Source organism: Lepisosteus oculatus, chromosome 9 (genome assembly GCF_040954835.1).
Source record: "Lepisosteus oculatus isolate fLepOcu1 chromosome 9, fLepOcu1.hap2, whole genome shotgun sequence".
Lineage (NCBI taxonomy): Eukaryota > Metazoa > Chordata > Actinopteri > Semionotiformes > Lepisosteidae > Lepisosteus > Lepisosteus oculatus.
This window is the reverse complement of record NC_090704.1, coordinates 40,418,576-40,436,736: the sequence shown is the minus strand read 5'-3', so window position 1 is coordinate 40,436,736 and position 18,161 is coordinate 40,418,576. Positions and strand designations below refer to the sequence as shown.

At 36.4% G+C, this 18,161-nt stretch overlaps 1 long non-coding RNA gene across 2 annotated transcripts in view; it reads right to left on the bottom strand.

Annotated features, from left to right (window-relative positions):
* The window catches only part of LOC107078485 (uncharacterized), a 49,635-nt gene extending 32,015 nt beyond the window's left edge, over positions 1-17,620 (bottom strand). Inside the window, exons 1-3 of one of the 2 annotated variants that reach the window (XR_001479410.2) lie at positions 17,559-17,620; positions 14,952-15,249; positions 14,297-14,381 (exon numbers count right to left, since the gene is read on the bottom strand). This is a non-coding gene — a long non-coding RNA (uncharacterized lncRNA). Of the gene's footprint in view, positions 1-14,296; positions 14,382-14,951; positions 15,342-17,558 lie in introns of those variants that run through there. The other variant, XR_001479409.2, reaches the window with a different exon arrangement.
* Positions 17,621-18,161: the final 541 nt, after the last annotated feature.

The window sequence follows — 18,161 nt, the reverse complement described above, 5'->3', positions numbered from 1 at the left end:
CTCGTTTAATGCAAAGACTTCTTTTGGAGTTACGTTACAAAATTATGTAACTTAGATATTAAAGATATTTCTTTTAGAGCATAGCTCTTGAAGGTTGGACATTCCACACTCAAATTGCTTGCTATAAAAACAAATTTGGTAAAAGCTAAGTGATATTGTCTTACATAATACTATTACTTAATGGTAGTACAGCATAATTAATAGGACACTGAACAGGGACTTCAGAGCCATGAAATAAATTGTAGGTCATTATTGTACATGTGTTATGTTTCCCCATTTAATTTTTGTATTGATATCTTGACAAATGTGACACAAGCAAGGCCCTTAGTTCCCTTATCATCCACTCTTATTCTTCCCTGTTGAGGGCAACCAAGAGATCGGTGTATCAGTTTCAGCAGTTTGAAAGCTGTTTGGCCACAGAGCTCAAATAAGCAAGAAAAAGAAAATGAGTTCACAGCAATTTCTAAGCTGGTTACACAATTATTACTAGTAAATATCAAGTTAACATTATGGGCTTTCACTGTAAGGAAGTTTGACAAAAGTGATAAGGCACCACTGTGACATTTTACATTTTAGCTTGGTGTGAAATATACCCCATTTTTGCAAATTATGAGTTTAATAAAAATACAATTCTGCTTATTCTGTAATATAGTCTCAACTTGATTGAAACCAGATTTCTGAGCATTTACAGCCCAGATGAAGCACTGAAACCAACCTTTCTGCAGGATACTGGGGAATAAAATGAATGAAGTATTAACCTTCAACCACTGAATATTAATCAGCTTTTAATAAAAGGAAAACAAAGTAGCTGCCACTTCAAATATTTTTTATGTGACATTGCCTTTATTTTTGTTATGCTAGATTTTTTTTATTTAAGCAAACATTTGCACCCAGTATTTAGAATTTTCAGCAATAAGACTGAGGCTGAGAAAATTAAACTATTAAACAAAGCAAACAGAACCTGCAGATTGTGTTAACTGGAATTAGAGCCCCACCTTGTTAGCGCTGATGGAAGTGTTACGTATGGGTTTCATTTCACCAGTTACGGTCACTACTTCAAAATTATGGCATGAGAGGGCCTTAGCAGTGCCCAAAAACAGCTTAATCAAAAAGTCAAAGCAAAATCATTAACATTGTAAACCCCTATTTTCTTCAGTGCCCAGATTATGAAAACAAATCTAATTACTCAAATCAAAACGTTTTTTTGTACCAGTAAAACGTATTTTTACCTTGTGAATTATGGTACAAAATTATCACAAAATATATTGTGTAAATCTATATAGTATAATATACATTTTTTTTATAAGGGACTATCATTCTGTCTTTAAATGCTGGAAGATTTTTTTTTCTTTGGTAACTTAAGCTGATTACCATATGGTATAGTAACATGCTGAAGCATAACTGCCTTTAATCCTTTAAGAGATTTTTGATCTTCATTTCAGTTTTGATCTTCAGCTACCAAAAGCAGTACTTATTCACACAAGGACAGGTTTTGCAGGTAAACAATTACAACCATTGAGCATAAAGATGCTGCCATGTCGTTCATCTATTAAGCAGGCTTGTTTCTGCTCCTGCGGCACTCTGTAGCATAGCCATTAACCACACTGCATTTTAAACACAATGGATCTTTTTTCTACATTTATTCACATACATGCTGTATGATGAGAATATTAAGACCAAATTTCATTTTTGAAATACAACAGTTATCCTTGAATTTGGCGCTCCCCAGTTAAGTACTCATTATCTACTACATTACTACTAATACCACTGTATTCTGGACCATCTAGAAACTTTTAGATATTCCAAAAACTTGCATTTGCGATGTGATTAAGAATTACTGGATGTAGCAGATATACTGTAACTGTATCAAATGCAGATAGTTGATTCCATGAGCCTCACAAATTGTCTTACGGTCCCTGAAGCATAACTCACAACAGACCTATTCTGGGCAAAGTCAGAAATATACAGTATAGTAAGAACTGCTTACCTCATACAGTATGCAGTCCTAGAAATGGTTCAGGTTGTAGCGGGAGAGGCATAGAGCTGGCTAGTCCTCTCCCAGGCGGAAAATGAGGTGGGGATCCCAGTTCCTTCCCCTGTTGGGACTAGACAATGGATCAGGCCCTGAGTGCGTAAAGTACTGGATCGTTCTCAAACCATAGGAGCCACTAGTTTTTCGCTTCTAATTTCACCTCACATTATTTGCAGGATCACAGAAAAGAATGAAAGAAAAGGCCAAAAAGAAACCTAGAGGAACTGTGGGATCAATTCTTGGTTACTTCAATGTTAGCAACTATCTGAGTACATTTGCTGAGCTGCATTAAGTACCCTAAGTTCAGCTGAAGATGTAGAAATCGAATCAGTGCAATTGTACAGTCTCAAATGTCTCTTCAGCAAACAGGGAGCAGTACTACCATGAAGAAATGGAGATGTCAAGGTGCCTAAACAAAGGAAATGAACAGGACTGAGATGGAGTTAACCTTCAAATGCTTTGCCGTGGCTGACTTGTCTGATTGGTCTTGAAGCTCCTTTATTTCAGTGCCTTTTGGCAAGCCTTCCCCTGCTCATAATAACAATCCTCACAGGAAAGGGGTTGCAAAGGTGAAACGTCATGAAATAAATAGCACAAAATAAAAGAAACATTTCACAAGCTCAAATAAAATATTTTAAAAAAATAAATAAAAGCAAAGATATTGCTTTTTCACAATTGACACTGTTGATGGTAGATTTCATTAAGCGGATCTAGAGTTACCTGTTTTGATTCGTGTCAGTGTAAAATTTATTAAATGCGCCAAAGAGAAACTGTAGAGGAAGTGGGGTCTGTTTTCTAAAGGCGATAAAAATCAGTTGGCACTTACTGAGGAGCTGCCTTTTTTATTTACTGGCACAGCCAGAAAGGAAGATGCTAATAAACCACACATGAAATGTAAAAAAAAGGAATTTACTGTACATTTTACCTTTCATTTAGATTTTGGAAAGTTGGCCTGTTTCTGAATTAATGTAAAAATAAATATTAGGTCAAGCCCCTTAGTTTCTACATTGAATCGTCTAGAATTTTGTCCATATACAAAAAAATCTGCATGCCTTTGGAAATACGAGAAGTAAGCTAACAAAGAGGGTATTTTGTTTATTAAAATCATGTATATTTCTTATTGCATTAAAGAAAAACAGGTAATCTCTTTTAACCTCCAAAAAACCTTTCAGGTCTCAATAATATTTAACTAGCATTTACGGTATACATTAACTATATAGTATAGTAGTCTGCAGTTAGGTAAAAAAGCTAATTTAAAGTAAATATCAACATTTCTAGTAATAAAGGGTTTACTACTCAAACTGTGTTTTCATTTGTTTTTAAAATATGTGTTTTGAGATCGGGGATCATGAACTTGAGAGGCACAGAAGATTGGAAATGAATTATTTTACAGTAAAATGTTAGGCGATGCCACACTGAAACAGGACTATATGCTTTCAGTTTGATACAACCTGAAGCTTGTTCTGAAATAAAGTTACATTCATCAGTATTTATTTATTCAGTGAGGTGATACTTGACTTTACGCAAACCCCTGTTTTGAAAAGCTTAGACGTGGGTTTTTTTTATTAGAAATTTAAACGTCTTTGCATGACAACTTTAATATACTACACAATGCTGAGTGCAAGTAAGATCACCGTTTTAGCGGCACTGGAGTTAAGACCAAGGTTCTGTCACAAAGCAGGGTGCTCACTGTTAGTTTCCTTTGCCTGAAGTACACATGACACCCTAGGTTTTCACAAATAAATTAATAAAAATTCAACTTATCAATTCAAAGTTTCAATCTAAGACTATTACAAGACATCCATCAATGAAGTTCACTGCATTTGTTCACTGCAGTGTTGTCTAAGATTTTGAGATACACTAGTTTTAAACTGTTGGTCTCTCCAGCACTCTGTAAAGCAACCTGCCTGATAAGAAAAAGAAGGTGAGGCCATATGAATCAGGCTTCAGTGATTTACAGTTGTCTGTCAGTAATGCAAGAGCACAGATCTGTGCGCATTTACTACAGCACAGACATAGATGACAGTTTCACTCAGTGTGATAAGCACAGACCCCTCTGAGCCCTGGTCAAGAATCAAAATCACCTGATAATATATCTCATGGATTCGGCTGAACAAGGCAAATGAAGAGCTACTGTGAGTAAACATGAAATGTTTATAAATTCTTATCAACTATACATATTTTTAATAAAAGGAAAGAAAAAATATCTTTAGTGTATTCGTAGTTTTAGACACACACAGCCTGCACAACTCATTTTTTTTTATTGTGGGATTTTCACCATTAAACGCGATTCATGTGTCATGGGCCTTAAATTATCAGCTAATAAGCTCCTCTAATTTAAAATTTCCCGTTGTTATCAAGGGACACTATGATCTTTATGTAGTCATGGGGTAGGATGGGGACTAGTGGCTTGAAGACACACTTTTCCCTGAAACACACACATTAGATCGAGCTGCCAATTTCCATGCTGAAAGTTCCACTGACAATAGCAAAGTCAGTATCAAAGGGAGGACTGACAGTCTTATTGACCACACTGAGTACTAGAAGATTTCAAGCACCTTTCAAGTAGTAGTAGTAGTAGTAGTAGTAGTAACTATGGGGTTTCCAATCAAAGATACACAGGCTGATTTAAGATTATGCTTGGCCTGTGATGCACTGCTGCTTGGAGAATCTTTGAAAGTTACCTAACGACACTAGGACACTAACAATGCTAGACTAAGGATATCTATGGTTCAAGGCCTGAACCAGTGAACCTTGACCCTGGGCTATAGAGGTCCATCTAAACTGCAGATGTGCACTTTTCCAGGTTGTGCCACTCAGAAACTAAGACTTTCTAGGACTTTTGTTGGTCGACCACTGTCGATTTGTGAGGCAACAAGGGTCAAATTTGATACTGACACACAGCCTGCTCAGCTTCCATGCTTTTCCTGCCACTTTCATTCCCCTACTTTACATTAAATTGTAAACTTTTAAGCTCTAAGGACTCACTCTCTGCAACACATCCTTCCTTCCGCCTGGTAATCAATTACTGCAGTGAAAACTTCCGAAATGGTCTTTCCTCCTAGCCTCTCACATGAGCTTCAGTAATGACCCAGGAGACTTTGACCTGTGCTACCAGTAAGTTTTTTTTTTCACTCAAAGCTACCCCTCTTCAGCTTTGTGCCTAGAACTTTCATGTGCCCTCGCCTAACATGTGACAGGACTCAGCTAAGACGCACACATCAAATGTGACTGTAACTTCAGCTGCGCTTATCCATCCCTCTCCTCTCTCACTCTTTTAGTCAAAACTTATTAACTATGAAGTGGAACTGAACTGGGGGTGCTGAGGCTGGAGTACAAATGCTTTTTTCTTCTCTTTTTGCTGTCCAACTGAGGGCATTCAGTAAAGAACACAGCCGGAGACTGAGACAGCCAACATGAACAAAAAATGACAGGTAAAGTAGGGCTTTACTGAATAAATCCAGTCAAATTTGGAAAATTCCACAGTGTATTTGGAGAAAATCACTAAGGCTGTAAGGGTGTTACAATCTGGGGTTGTGTCTCTTCCACACATCACAATATGACTATTCAACCATTCTCACCATAAGTACAACCTTTAAAGCCATTCATTTAAAATGACATGCTTTAACAAAATGTTAGACAACAATAAATGAAAGAGGCATATTGGATTGAATCATTATAAATGACAATCCTTCCATCCATTTTCAAACCACTCTCTCTAATTCAGGGCTGTGAGGGAGCCAGAGCCTATCCCAGCACGCAACAGGCACAAGACAGAAAAACCCTGGACAAGAGGCCAGTCCATCACAGGGCACACGCATACATAAACATGTACACACGCACACACTCACACCAGGGCTATTTTTCCCAGAAGCAAATTAACCTACCATGTCTTTGGGCTGTGGAAGGATATCACTACTATAAATATTTTTAAAGTGGAAGACCTAAAGTTAACACTGTAAAAAAATATTTTCTCTGTATGTGTTGAAAGGTTATTTATTACCTTCTGTTCAAATTATATTTATACTGTGATAGTATACTTTGATTATATTATTATTTACTATAGATTTCTGTTGCTCTGTTTTATATGAATCAGGGTGATAAGTAAAGAGCCTTTTTGGCACTATGTATTACATGAATACAATAACCTTCTTCCCTTCTCCTTTCTCTGTTTAGCACTGCGAAGAGGTCAAGGCCCATGAAAAATAATCATATTATTCAGCGCAGTGTAAAACCCTGAGCCACACTGCCAGGTGAAAGGATTGACCTGTATGTCCATGCGTAAGCACTAACATTCAGACTCTGTCATTAGAGAACATAATACCTAGATAGAGGGGTTCCCGAGACATCCTTTTAATGACAAGGTCAGCATTTTGAAAATACCTTTACGAGTTAATTCATTAAAAAATGTTATTAAGGCTCACAGGGAAGGTCACGGGAGTGCACTTGTAGGTAAGGGTAACTCTATATTTTTAATTACAGGCCTTGGTAGTGCGATAAGCAGGTCAATGCTTCTTGATAACCTACTGAGTCATCTGTGTTTGTGACATAGCCTGGTTACTCAGTGAGAACAGCATGCATTCCCCTGCCAGATTCAATACTCCTGTCTGCATACCTAAGCCACTGGGGGGAATCCAGCCTGCTTAAGCACACACTCGGCATAACAATAATGGTGATGATAATGTTGACAGTAATAAGGAAGCACACTGCTTGACCTTCACATCAATCCAATATTATCTATATAAAAAACAGTGGCAATTATTTTTATGAGAATAGATATTAAGAAACCAATTAAGAAAATTAGCTCTCTAACGTTTGTGATGTTCTTAAATTTTGTCATACAGTTTTTCTTAATGGTGGGTTATTCCATTTTCTTTTTGAATAATTTCACAGCTATGCCTGCCCCCATGTCCATGTAATAATGGTAGTAACAATACTAAGGTGTTACTTGGCAGGGATGGCTATGGGCTGTTATCTCACAGGTGACCACTAGGCTGAAAGTCAACAGACAAGCAGAGGACACCAATCACAGAAAAATCTAATAAACTTGATTGAATTACACTCTCTTTCCTCCCACTGAACTCATACACACGCTGTTCAAATATTGGATCTCAGGAAATCAGGTAGGACAATTTCCTTCATGTAACTTTAGAAGGTAGAAGCAGGGGTCCAGGGGCTCTGGGCCATAACTACTGGGCTGCTCCAATTAAGCCGCCACCCCACTGTGCTGAACCTGATCCGAATACAGGATAGCTGGGCAGAGGTCTGATGTGCCCAGAGAATACTGTACTTTGCACATATTACACTTAACCTCTTTCAGACCCTACACCCTGCTCAGGTTCACACTGCCTCCGCTACTTTGCAAAGTGCTCGTTAAAAATAAAGCCACAGAAAATGGAAAGAGAAGAAAAGCTTCCCCTGTTGTGCCTTATTATGACCTCTCATTTCATTCCAAAGCAATCACATGTGGACATTCTCTGTTTCCCCTTTCAGGAAAGTTTGTCAGCAAAATGCAAAACCGTGATTTAATGGATCATAATATTATTTTTCTATGTTTTAAACATTGGATGAGTGCTTTATTTAACTGTGAAATTGATGCATAATAGTAAAGAGATGTCACTGGCAATAACGAGTCACCGGGTAACAAGATATGAAGGGAAAAAGCTCATGTATTCAATAAGATGTATGCTGCTTCTATGTATGACAAACCAGCATAGAAATGTTCCATTTTTAACTGTATCAAAATAAAGAATGAATCAGAGACTGACGTCCTTAAAGACTCAACATAGTTTATCCTAATTTCAAAACTGCTTAAAGTATAAAAACAGTCCTGAAGTTATGGATGGATATCTCTGTCACACATTAAGATCCAGATCCAACTCCTGGGTTAACTGAAGCAGTAAGGTACTGCACCAATACCCAGTATGGTACCTTTTTCAAAGGAACAATCGTACTGTTTGCTTTTGGGTTTTAAACCCATGAGCCTATGGGATTGTGACTAGTACCCTAAAAAACAATTCGCTTCAGCTCCTTTATTCAAGAGCATGTACAGTATGAAAAGCTTTAGACACCTGTTGCAACTGCTATTGTTAAAAATGGTTTTACACATTGCTACTCGAGTATTGATGTAGAAATATTGTCTTTTACACAATTGCTTAACAAACAACAAGGACATGTAAAGAATGTTCACTCCTTCCCCCTTTCGACTTTTGCCAAATATTTCCCCCTTGCTGCCTTATCTTCTAGACACAAACACAAATATATCAGAATAGGACCAACATTTATCTTCTGGCAGCACCTGTGATTCAAAATTGGCACATAAAACTCCAACTTGATTTTTTTAATTAAGTTCCAGTGATCAAGCATAAGGAAAAAAAAACTACAGGATTAGTGGCTATCATTTTCATTTTAATTTCATAAAACTACTGTGGTACTGTGGTGATAACAGAGATAAAAACTGATAATGTTTCCTGTTCTTCACTACACTCCTCACAATGGCAGGAGCTCTTTCTCATGTAGTATTCCTTTCATAACAGCTATAAAAAACAATTAATAGCTCTAGAACATGAGCACCAAAGGAAAATTAATTAAAGGCTTTGTATGCAATTATTGCACCCCATTTGACTATGTGTACTTGATTTTGAAACAAATAAGTATATATCCTAATTATATTTGGTTTCTTTCCACAATGTTTTGCATGAGTATGTGGATTTTAGATTGTTTTTGCTACAAGAATATTTCCAGGCTGAGAAGACAAATAACTTACTAGTCCAGTTAACTGGTCAACCAGGACAAAAATACTTCTAGAAGCGCCTCACCAAGCCGTACCACATCAGGGTTAGATGTCACCGCTCTTTCATTACTGTGGCATTTACAGGTGTAACTGTGACTGCGCAAAAAAAGAATGAACCTTTTCATTCGCCCGAGAATCTGTGGGCTTCTTGGAAAGAATTGGAGATGTGGCAATATAGGAATGATACAAACTAAAGGAAGAATTCCGCCAAGGAAGTTTCTTTGTGTTATTCATTTGTCAGATGCAAAACATCTAGTAAAATTTAATGTACAATTTTACAACAGCATTACCTATTGGCTGATTTGTTATATAAAGTAGGATATTGTGTTCATTGCATTTCAGCTATTTTGTTCATAAACTATGCTTTCTTAACTCAGGTCAATGAGTGGATAGGTTTGAAAATTGCATCACTTATATATTTAAATTAATATATATATATATTTGTTTATCTACTTCATAAGCCACAAAATAAAGAAGTTATATTTACCAACAAAAAAAGATTTGTACTTACATTCTTCCATTATGTTCTTTAAAAAAAGGTTTCATATCTGTACACATCACATACAGTATTTAAACACTTTAGACATTTATAAGCAATTACAGATTTATGTACAGGGATCTGCTATGCAATACCTCCCTGACAATATCTGTCAAAACGTAAATGCTGTTTTGTTTTAAAATTTCAACATTATTACATTATTAATTAATACTGTACATTAAATTCTAGTTCTTACTTTGATGCACCACTACAGTACATAAACCCTTTGTGAAAGACCTAAAGAAGTCACTGTCTATTTACACTTATGTATACATATACATTTCCTGTATAAACATTTATAGCATGACATGAATGAACATTATTGAGTAACTGTGTAGTAAATAAGGAAGTTAAAATATTGCACAGCACCTATAGAGATTTTGGAGTGTGTTGTTTGAAGGAAGTGGTTAATAGCAAAGTCGCCAGACTTTCAAACTTACGTCAATGTGACATAACAGGCTATATTTAGAAATCTCGCTTTCGTTACATGGAAAAGAAATAGGAAAAAAAAATAAAACTGCATGGAGTTACACCCTAAGGCACGAAATACAGGTGCCCGAAAAAAAGAAAAAGGGGGAATGACATCATTGAGACCTAAACTGTAATTTCCTTCTGAGTCTGGTTGGGGATCAGTGAGCACAGAGAGGGAGACTGAGTCAGCGAGAAGCACACAGCGGACTTGTCCAAGACACACACTAAGCAAAGGAGGGCTGCAGTGAACTGTTGCTGACAGGGGCTGCTTTGTTTTTTAGAATCAGATTAACTCTGGAAGGATCCTCAGATCAGACAGATATAGCATACTAAATGCTTGTTCTTCCCCCACCAAACCAAGACAATTAGAATTAGATTAGTACAGTATGTATGTATTATTTTAGCTGTTATGTCAGTAATGGTGTCTGATGAGATGTAATAAGATTTCAATTTCAATATATTGTGTCAAACTTTCTACTGTACCCAACTAGGTTGTTTTCCTGTTACCTATTGTATATTTTAACTACAAAGGAGCATATTTAGAAGGGATGAAAGCACATCTACTGACTAACTGCAGTGAGATGAAAGTATTTTCACAATCCTAATTGTGCAGTTAAATTTGCATTTGATTATTTTTGTGAATTCAGTTGCACTGAATTCTAGTTTGTATCAAATGTATTTTAAATACTAAATTAAAGTATGGACTGGCAGTGGACTGGCATCCTGTCCAGGAAGTATCCCACCTTGTGCCTGTTACTTGTTAGGTTAGACTCCAGCTCCCCAGTTACCCTGTATTGGATAAAAGCAGTTAGAAAATGAATGGAAGCATTAAAGTTATATACTGTACTAAATATGCTTACCGATACAACTATGCACTGAAGTCTAAGATTCTCAGAGATAATCAAACATCATGGCTGTAACTGAAAACAAAATGTGGATGAAATAAAAATAGTCAAGATGGGCCATTTGAAAAGAGCTGAATTGTATCATTACCATCTTTATTTTTTGCAACTATACAGTACCAGATAACACCAACAAAAATGCCTGAACACTATGACTTTGTCATCTCTTAAAAAGGTTAAAAATGCAATTTGGAATGATACAAAAGTCAACATTAAATTTGTAGACTTAAGATTCTTGTTACCAGACATGAACTTCAGTGTGAAATATGTAACTCTACTTTCAAGCTCAAGACTGTACAATATACATCACAATCAGCATTGAAATATGATCTACACACAGCAGTTCAGGACAGAGGTGAGCTATATTTGGCCATAATACTAAAACAAGTATGATCAATCCTCAATATTACCACTGAAACTGTATACTGAGATACACTGTTGTACAAATATGCAATAAATTGATCAGTTATGATCATATTGTCATGTCTCTGCAAAGAATTTACCATCAGCTAGCACCTCAACATAACTATTCTAATATCCAATAATGGAGATTTTGTTGTTGAAATGAAACATATTGCAAATCTATCTCTAATACCATCTTTCTAATCAAATAAATTAGACATATTGTGAACTTGTCGATTAATTAATTCTGGCCATTTATGTCTGCTAAACATCTTAAACTTAAAATGGATTTTCATGAACCAGTTGAACATTGCTCAACCCCCTCCATCAATACACCTTATTTATAATTAAGCAAGAGAGAAACCATTGAATACATTGTACTGAAAAAGATAAGCTAAATGCATAATCAATTTATTGATAGTTCACATGCTCCAAATGTGACATGCTTTCAAAAACAATAAGATTACAAGACCTAACAGTGGTATGACCTATTTACAGAAGTGACAGCCCTTATTCAATTCTTTTAAAGTTTAATAACAGCGGACATTTGTGAATTGCTGAATGTGAATGAAGTACCTCACATGTCAACACACACATACTGTAAAAGCCAACTGAACTCCTCTGTCTCTCCTGAATCAGTATACTTTTGAACCAAAGTTCTTGAATGGAAATCTTTCAAGAAAAAGCTTGTAACTTGTAACTTGAAATTCCTTCAGCTGAGTAACCTTTAATGGTAGAAGAAATGTCTGAAAATCCTGTTTACTCTGGTTTGAAAACCAAAGATTAAGGACTCTGACAGGTGGGGAAAGCCGTTATGAGCATTATTTATAAAGATACGAGAAACATGTTAAATGCCGGTTTGTCATCTTTTGTCTATATGAAATGTCTATGTTAGCTCAGTTCTGGATTAACAGTGTTTGATCAGCCTAGATTGTTATCATCTGCAAAACAGAGTTAATTTCAACAATATCAGGATATAGTTTGTCAATATACGTATTGGCTGTGGTCCTAATACAGATCCATGAGGTACTCCACTAATTACAGCACCACAATTTGGGCATCTTCCACTTATCTGGACTTATCATTTCCTTACATGTAACTAATTATTAATTCCAGTGTGTACACATTGACTTCAATGTCTACAGACTGCAATTTCAGAATTAATTTGAGTATTAATTAAGTTTTCGGCACGGATGCAATAAGGAGCTTCTGCTTGTACCATATTCACAGAGGCTGTGATCCATTGCCATTGGGAAAGTGGGATGTCAGTTCAGCTAGAGCAATTAGTCTTCTTAGGAGGAGGAATGCATTTTTTTTCCCACAGATGCCCTAACTGTATGCCCAAAATGAACCTCAGTCTGCCAGAAAGCCAAACCTGAGAAGGAAAGAGATTTGTGCTATCTCCAGATCTAAACCACGCAATAAAAGGAAAAGATAAAAGTTCAGGAATTTACAGCACCTTAGAGGAAATGAGTATAAATTGTATCAAGGTACAGCAGGTTACACAGCACATAAATAAACTTCTAATGCTTCTGTCTGTTAGTGGTATTTCATAAATCCCTGAAACACTGTGTGATTAATCAGAGGACATTCAATCTTAAAATCCATTATGCTGCCTAAGATACTCAGCTAGTTTTTGCTCTGGATGTTAACTACTGACTCGCTTAATAACAGTTGCACTTACCACCCACTGATAAACGATTACTTTCAATTGCAATTAACTATAAGCACACAAGAAGGTTCATATTTGTCTTTGAATTAAGAGACTTGTCGCTGGAAGCCATTGTTCTTCTAATGAACGATAAGTGAGGTATTTACATAGCACTATCCTTCTTGTGAAAACGAATTCCCAGGGGCCTTATTTGCGAGATTTCAATTCCTTTTCATGTTTTAAAGATATATTCCAGTGATTTTTTTAGATGTAAGAGGAATATTTACTGTGTATATTTAATATTATATATATTTGGAATATTACAAAAAGTATTTTATAGCACCTAAAGCTGGATAGTTCAGCTTATATGTTCAACATTAGTACATGATTCTACAGGCAGGAGTTTTTTTTGCCCATTTACTGAATTTTTCTCCTACTTAAAGCAAACTCCTCTGCCTAGCATTTTGACAGTGCAGTGGGAACTGGAACAGTTTTGAAAGTAGGAGGCATTTTAGAAAGGTGCGAGAAAGCAATACTCTTAAATCAGTCCTGCCTTCTGATGGTGTCAGGGGTGTGATAAGTCTTGTTTAAACTTTACCCAGAACAAAATACTACGTGTCAACAGGCGACCGTGCCCAAGTGCTCTGATCTGGCCAGGCAAACTCCCAATCAGCCCAATAAATCAGTATTCTCTGATGGGTACAGCATGTTTTTAACATTTGGATTTCTATCATTAAACTAATTATTTAAAATAAGTCATGCAAATCTTTCTATTGTTATTTATATGCTTATACCAGACACAGTGAGTGGGTTGGAAAAATAGGAATAATAACAGAATAGTAAGTAATAACCTACATAAAGAGCAAATAATCCCATGAACAAACACGAAAAACAAAAAAGACTGAGAATTCTCATGTATATTCTAGAATTAATGTCTGTAATTGTTTCCTCTGGCATAATCTTAAAGTTTCCCTGAAATGTTCATAGTCAGAAGGAAATCACATCAATAGGTACTGTACTGTAGCTGTGCCCTTCCCACCCGGCTGCATTATCTTGGTAAACTGGCAGTTGTGAGGGAAAGCGTTAGACAGGTGAAAAGCTAGCTTTTGCTCTTCTGCCCCTTTGTTATTTATCACAGTGCCGCGGAACTGGGTAGAATTCCATTAATTCTTCATGGGGGCTTAAACCGGGGCAAATTTAACAACCTATTGCTTTTCCCAACCATATAAAGGGCTATAAGACTCTCGCCCTGCTGCTGTCACCACTTTTATGTTCCAAGATGTGGCCCTGACCATGCTTTGTCAGGACTCTCAACTTGGTCTGAAATAACTTCAGCCACCAGGAGATAGGGAAGGGGCACAGAGGATTGGGAGAGGGGGGTGGTTGGAGCTGTCACGACTCGATAGGGGGGATCAGATTTATGGGCTAAATAGCTGCTACTGCTGAGAGGCGGAGATCTGCTAATGTTCTTTACATTAGCCCTGTTATCCAGCACAGGTGGCCTTACCTAGCTTTGTTCCTCTAGTTCCCACGCAGTGCCCCACTGCCCCTTTCCCATTACTTCATCTCCCATCAGCAGCCAATGTCCAGCCCTATGTCAGGGGTTAGGCAAACAAGGTATTTACACTTGGAAAGTCCTCATGACTCATTGGACCTAGTAAACACAAACAGAAGCAGCAGCAGCACACACACACTGAGCTCAACATACTATACTGTATATGCCTTTAAAAGGGCAGTCAGTTTCCCAAACTGGACTCAGAAGAATGGTCACAAATGAAAGCCACAGACGTGGAGTACTAAAAATCAGTGTCAATTTTGCAAAACAAACAAGACTTTACTTGAATGTTAGAAATCACAGTTAATTATTGTGGATTCATAAACGTGAACTAGTGCTGGCAAGACTACTTTACTGTAAATTTACATAAATGTGCAACTAAACTTATTACTATATATTCAATAACATAATTAAGACAATAAAGCCATAAGGAAAATTAAGTACAGTAATATCACTCAGAAGGGAGAGGAAAAACACCTAGGGCATCCTTTATTGGGACAATTTAAAACTTTTGACATACACACAGAAAAATGTCCTGGTTAAACATTTCAGAGAGGAATCCGGGAGAGCAGAAGGGATCTAAGACATGATTTAGCAGTTTACTCACAGTGTTTGCCTTGAATTTTTACGCTGCAGTTAGAAGTCAAGCTGAGAAGTTTCCCAAGCCCTGAGTCTGTGAGCAGCAGCCCAGCACACAAGCACCACGCAGGGATATGCATCTTCCAGGAGCATACTGGTCCCCTCGACCACAAAACACAGCAAGCTTAACTACTGTAAATCTGGAAAAGGCCAAAATCATGCTTGAGATGCACCTTCCTCTGTGTTGGAAGGCCTTGATAGCAACATTCCCTTTTCCATTCCAGGCCTTAGAATTGGAACATCAGTTTTTGCTTCAACTGGTGATTCTGAATAGAAAAGAAATAGAAAAATTAAAAATAATAATAAAATAGCTTCATTTCTATGTCGGCAAAAGCGAATTGTTTGTATTGCTTCTTGAAAAAATATTTTTTAAGCTGAAGAAAAAGGTAAAAATATATGCTTGTAAAGAAAGGTTAACCAAAATTTAAGGGGAGAACTACACAGTCAATGATGTGTAAACATCTATTTAAATCTGTTAAAAGCAGCAATCCTCAGGAGTGCTCTTGCGAAATGCAGTTGAAGTACAGTTTGTACAAACTACACAAAAGAAATGGCTGGAGGCCCAATTTAGCCCTGGAACAAGACTAGAACCTTTTCAAAGACTGGAAAACCATACAGCAGGGTATTAAGATCATATTTCGTGGATGATTATTTAAATCAGAGTAATTATGCCTTTTTGCTTGTGAACGAACAAGAAACAACAGTCTCCTACTTATCCTATTGTTATTGTATTTCCATTACCACTGGTAAGTTTTGTGGTTTCTATAGGATCTCAAATAGAGCATGGCGATTGCAGAAGGAAATCTTTCACCATCTAGTTAAAAAGCAGGGTAGTTAGAACTCACAGAACTTCCAGTGAATGATTGAAACTGAAAGCTATAATTACAGGTGAAGCTGACAGGCTAATCAAGGCCTGATTTTAATTAATGCATGGGGTCATAACCCCTGTGAGGCAAGGGAGGATGTAAATGAAATTATGTGCCGGGAAGTTGTATTCAAAACAAGCTTGCCACTACACAGTGTTGTATTCGGGAATTCTTACATGTCCTGAAGTAAATTATTTAGCTCTGTTCCTAACTTTGGTTTCTTTTATGGCTACCATTGCTTTTGTTAAAGATTGTCAAAATACAGGACAGCACTATAAACACATCATGAAAAACTGAAGCCTCACATAAAAATCCTGTAGGATTTCTTTAGCCCATAGTTGTAGCAAGGGCCACAGCTTTTCCAATGGCTATAAGATTTTTTCTTTTAGTAGTTTAGGAGTTGGCTTTCTCCAAAAAGTTCTTATTAACACTCTATGCAAAAATCGTAGGATTATTCATTTGTGTGTCTTCTGACTGAATAATCAAAGAATATTACCCATTGATACTGATTTGTATTTCTTTAGAAGAAAACAAAAGAGCTGTGCTCTGCAAGTCTCAGTAGCATGCCCTACAGTATATGTGTCCTATGCATGCGTTCAGTCATTGGCCTGACAGCAGACTGCCATCTTGGTCAAATTTATTTTAGTGCCCACATACACCAACAGTGTTTGGGGCACTTAACTGGGTAAAAAAGCCAAATAGCATTGAACAGCAATAATGATAGAAATAAAAAAAACATGGAAAAATGAGAAAAGACAAACACTAATTAAAAGCCTGACAAAATATATAAGTCTTTTTTGTCTAGAGTTGAAAACTGTAAGAGCTTACATTCTCAGATTGACAGGGAGCAAGTTCCAGAGTTGTGGAGTAAGGCAGCTGAAAGCTCTCCCTAATCATCTTTAAAGATGATAAATAAATCATGTTAATTTCATTTGCAAATGGCCTGACTGTTCTAATCTAAACCCTCTTATCAAAAATCAATGGTCAGTCAATGGTTCGTGGAAGCAGAGAAAGATAATGTTCCAGCTCTCACAATGTTCCTGAGTTCACCTCTCAAGCCATCTAATTGGCTTGCACTGGTGCTCACTGATGCTCCTTTTCACTTACACTTTTTCACCACTGTTATCACTGCCCATCAGATTTTTGTAGCAGCCGGTTAAGAAATTGTGTTTTTAAGTGTGTAAAATTTAACATCTTACGATTGTTGTTTAACCATAATAACAAAATAAAATAGACATACAGAGGTTTTACATTACACTTTCCCCTGTATTATGTATCATTGTTATCTATATATTATTTTTAATTTAATGTAGAGCTGTGTTACAGTTTCTACAAACCATTCCACATTAATTATCACTCAACAAAAACCCTGGCCTGAACTGTGCACTTTTAAATGTGCTTCAGATCACATGGCAAATTTCAGGGTGATTTGAATCCATGCCAGTCTGAAACTTCATATCTTAATATCAGAAGCTTTCAACTAAAAAATCAATCAGAGATTAGCAATTTCAATGCAAGTATTTTATTTTTGTGGGGGAGTAAAAAATATATACAGTACATGTACATTTTCAGCCATATGTTTTTCTCATTCTTTGATATAATGTTTGCGTTAAGAAACGTTATTATTTCTGACAGTCTGACACGTAGGTGTAGTTTACCCAAGATTATTCTGAACAAAGAAACACAACCCATCTGTATTGAATTATTACCTGCGCGTCAGGTGTAATTTTCAACGAACTCTTCATATTGCAGGTGGTCAGCAAAATCCGTTCTGAAACAGATGCATTTTTAATTGAAGGCATCCAGTACTTAATTTTTTTCAGATGCATTTCAATTTTAAACTATATCTTATATCTTATTTCTGTGATGACCTGAGTTACAGTTCTTTAATCTGTGTTTAATGAGCCCTATAAACATGTATGTACAAACTTCCATGTCCCACTAGTATATTACAATTTGCAGTCAGAGCTGAAATTTACAGTAAATTCAGTTTTTAAAAAACATCAGCACTGATTAGCCCAGTAGTGTGGAATATTAAATGTATAACATTTATCTTTCAATGATATATGGACTGTACTTTTACATTATTTACAATGTTTATATTACTTGAAAACTATCTTTAAAGCGGAGTAAATTGATATAAAATATTTCAGACGAGGGCGTGGTTGCCATTAATTATACCTTAGCAGTACAACTACATTTTTTACAGTGAAGCATCTGGGGTTCCACAGCTCATCTTATGCAGAAGAAATTTCAGAATATGCTTTCAAACAAGTTTACATTTAGAAAAATTCAAAAGCCACATGCTATTA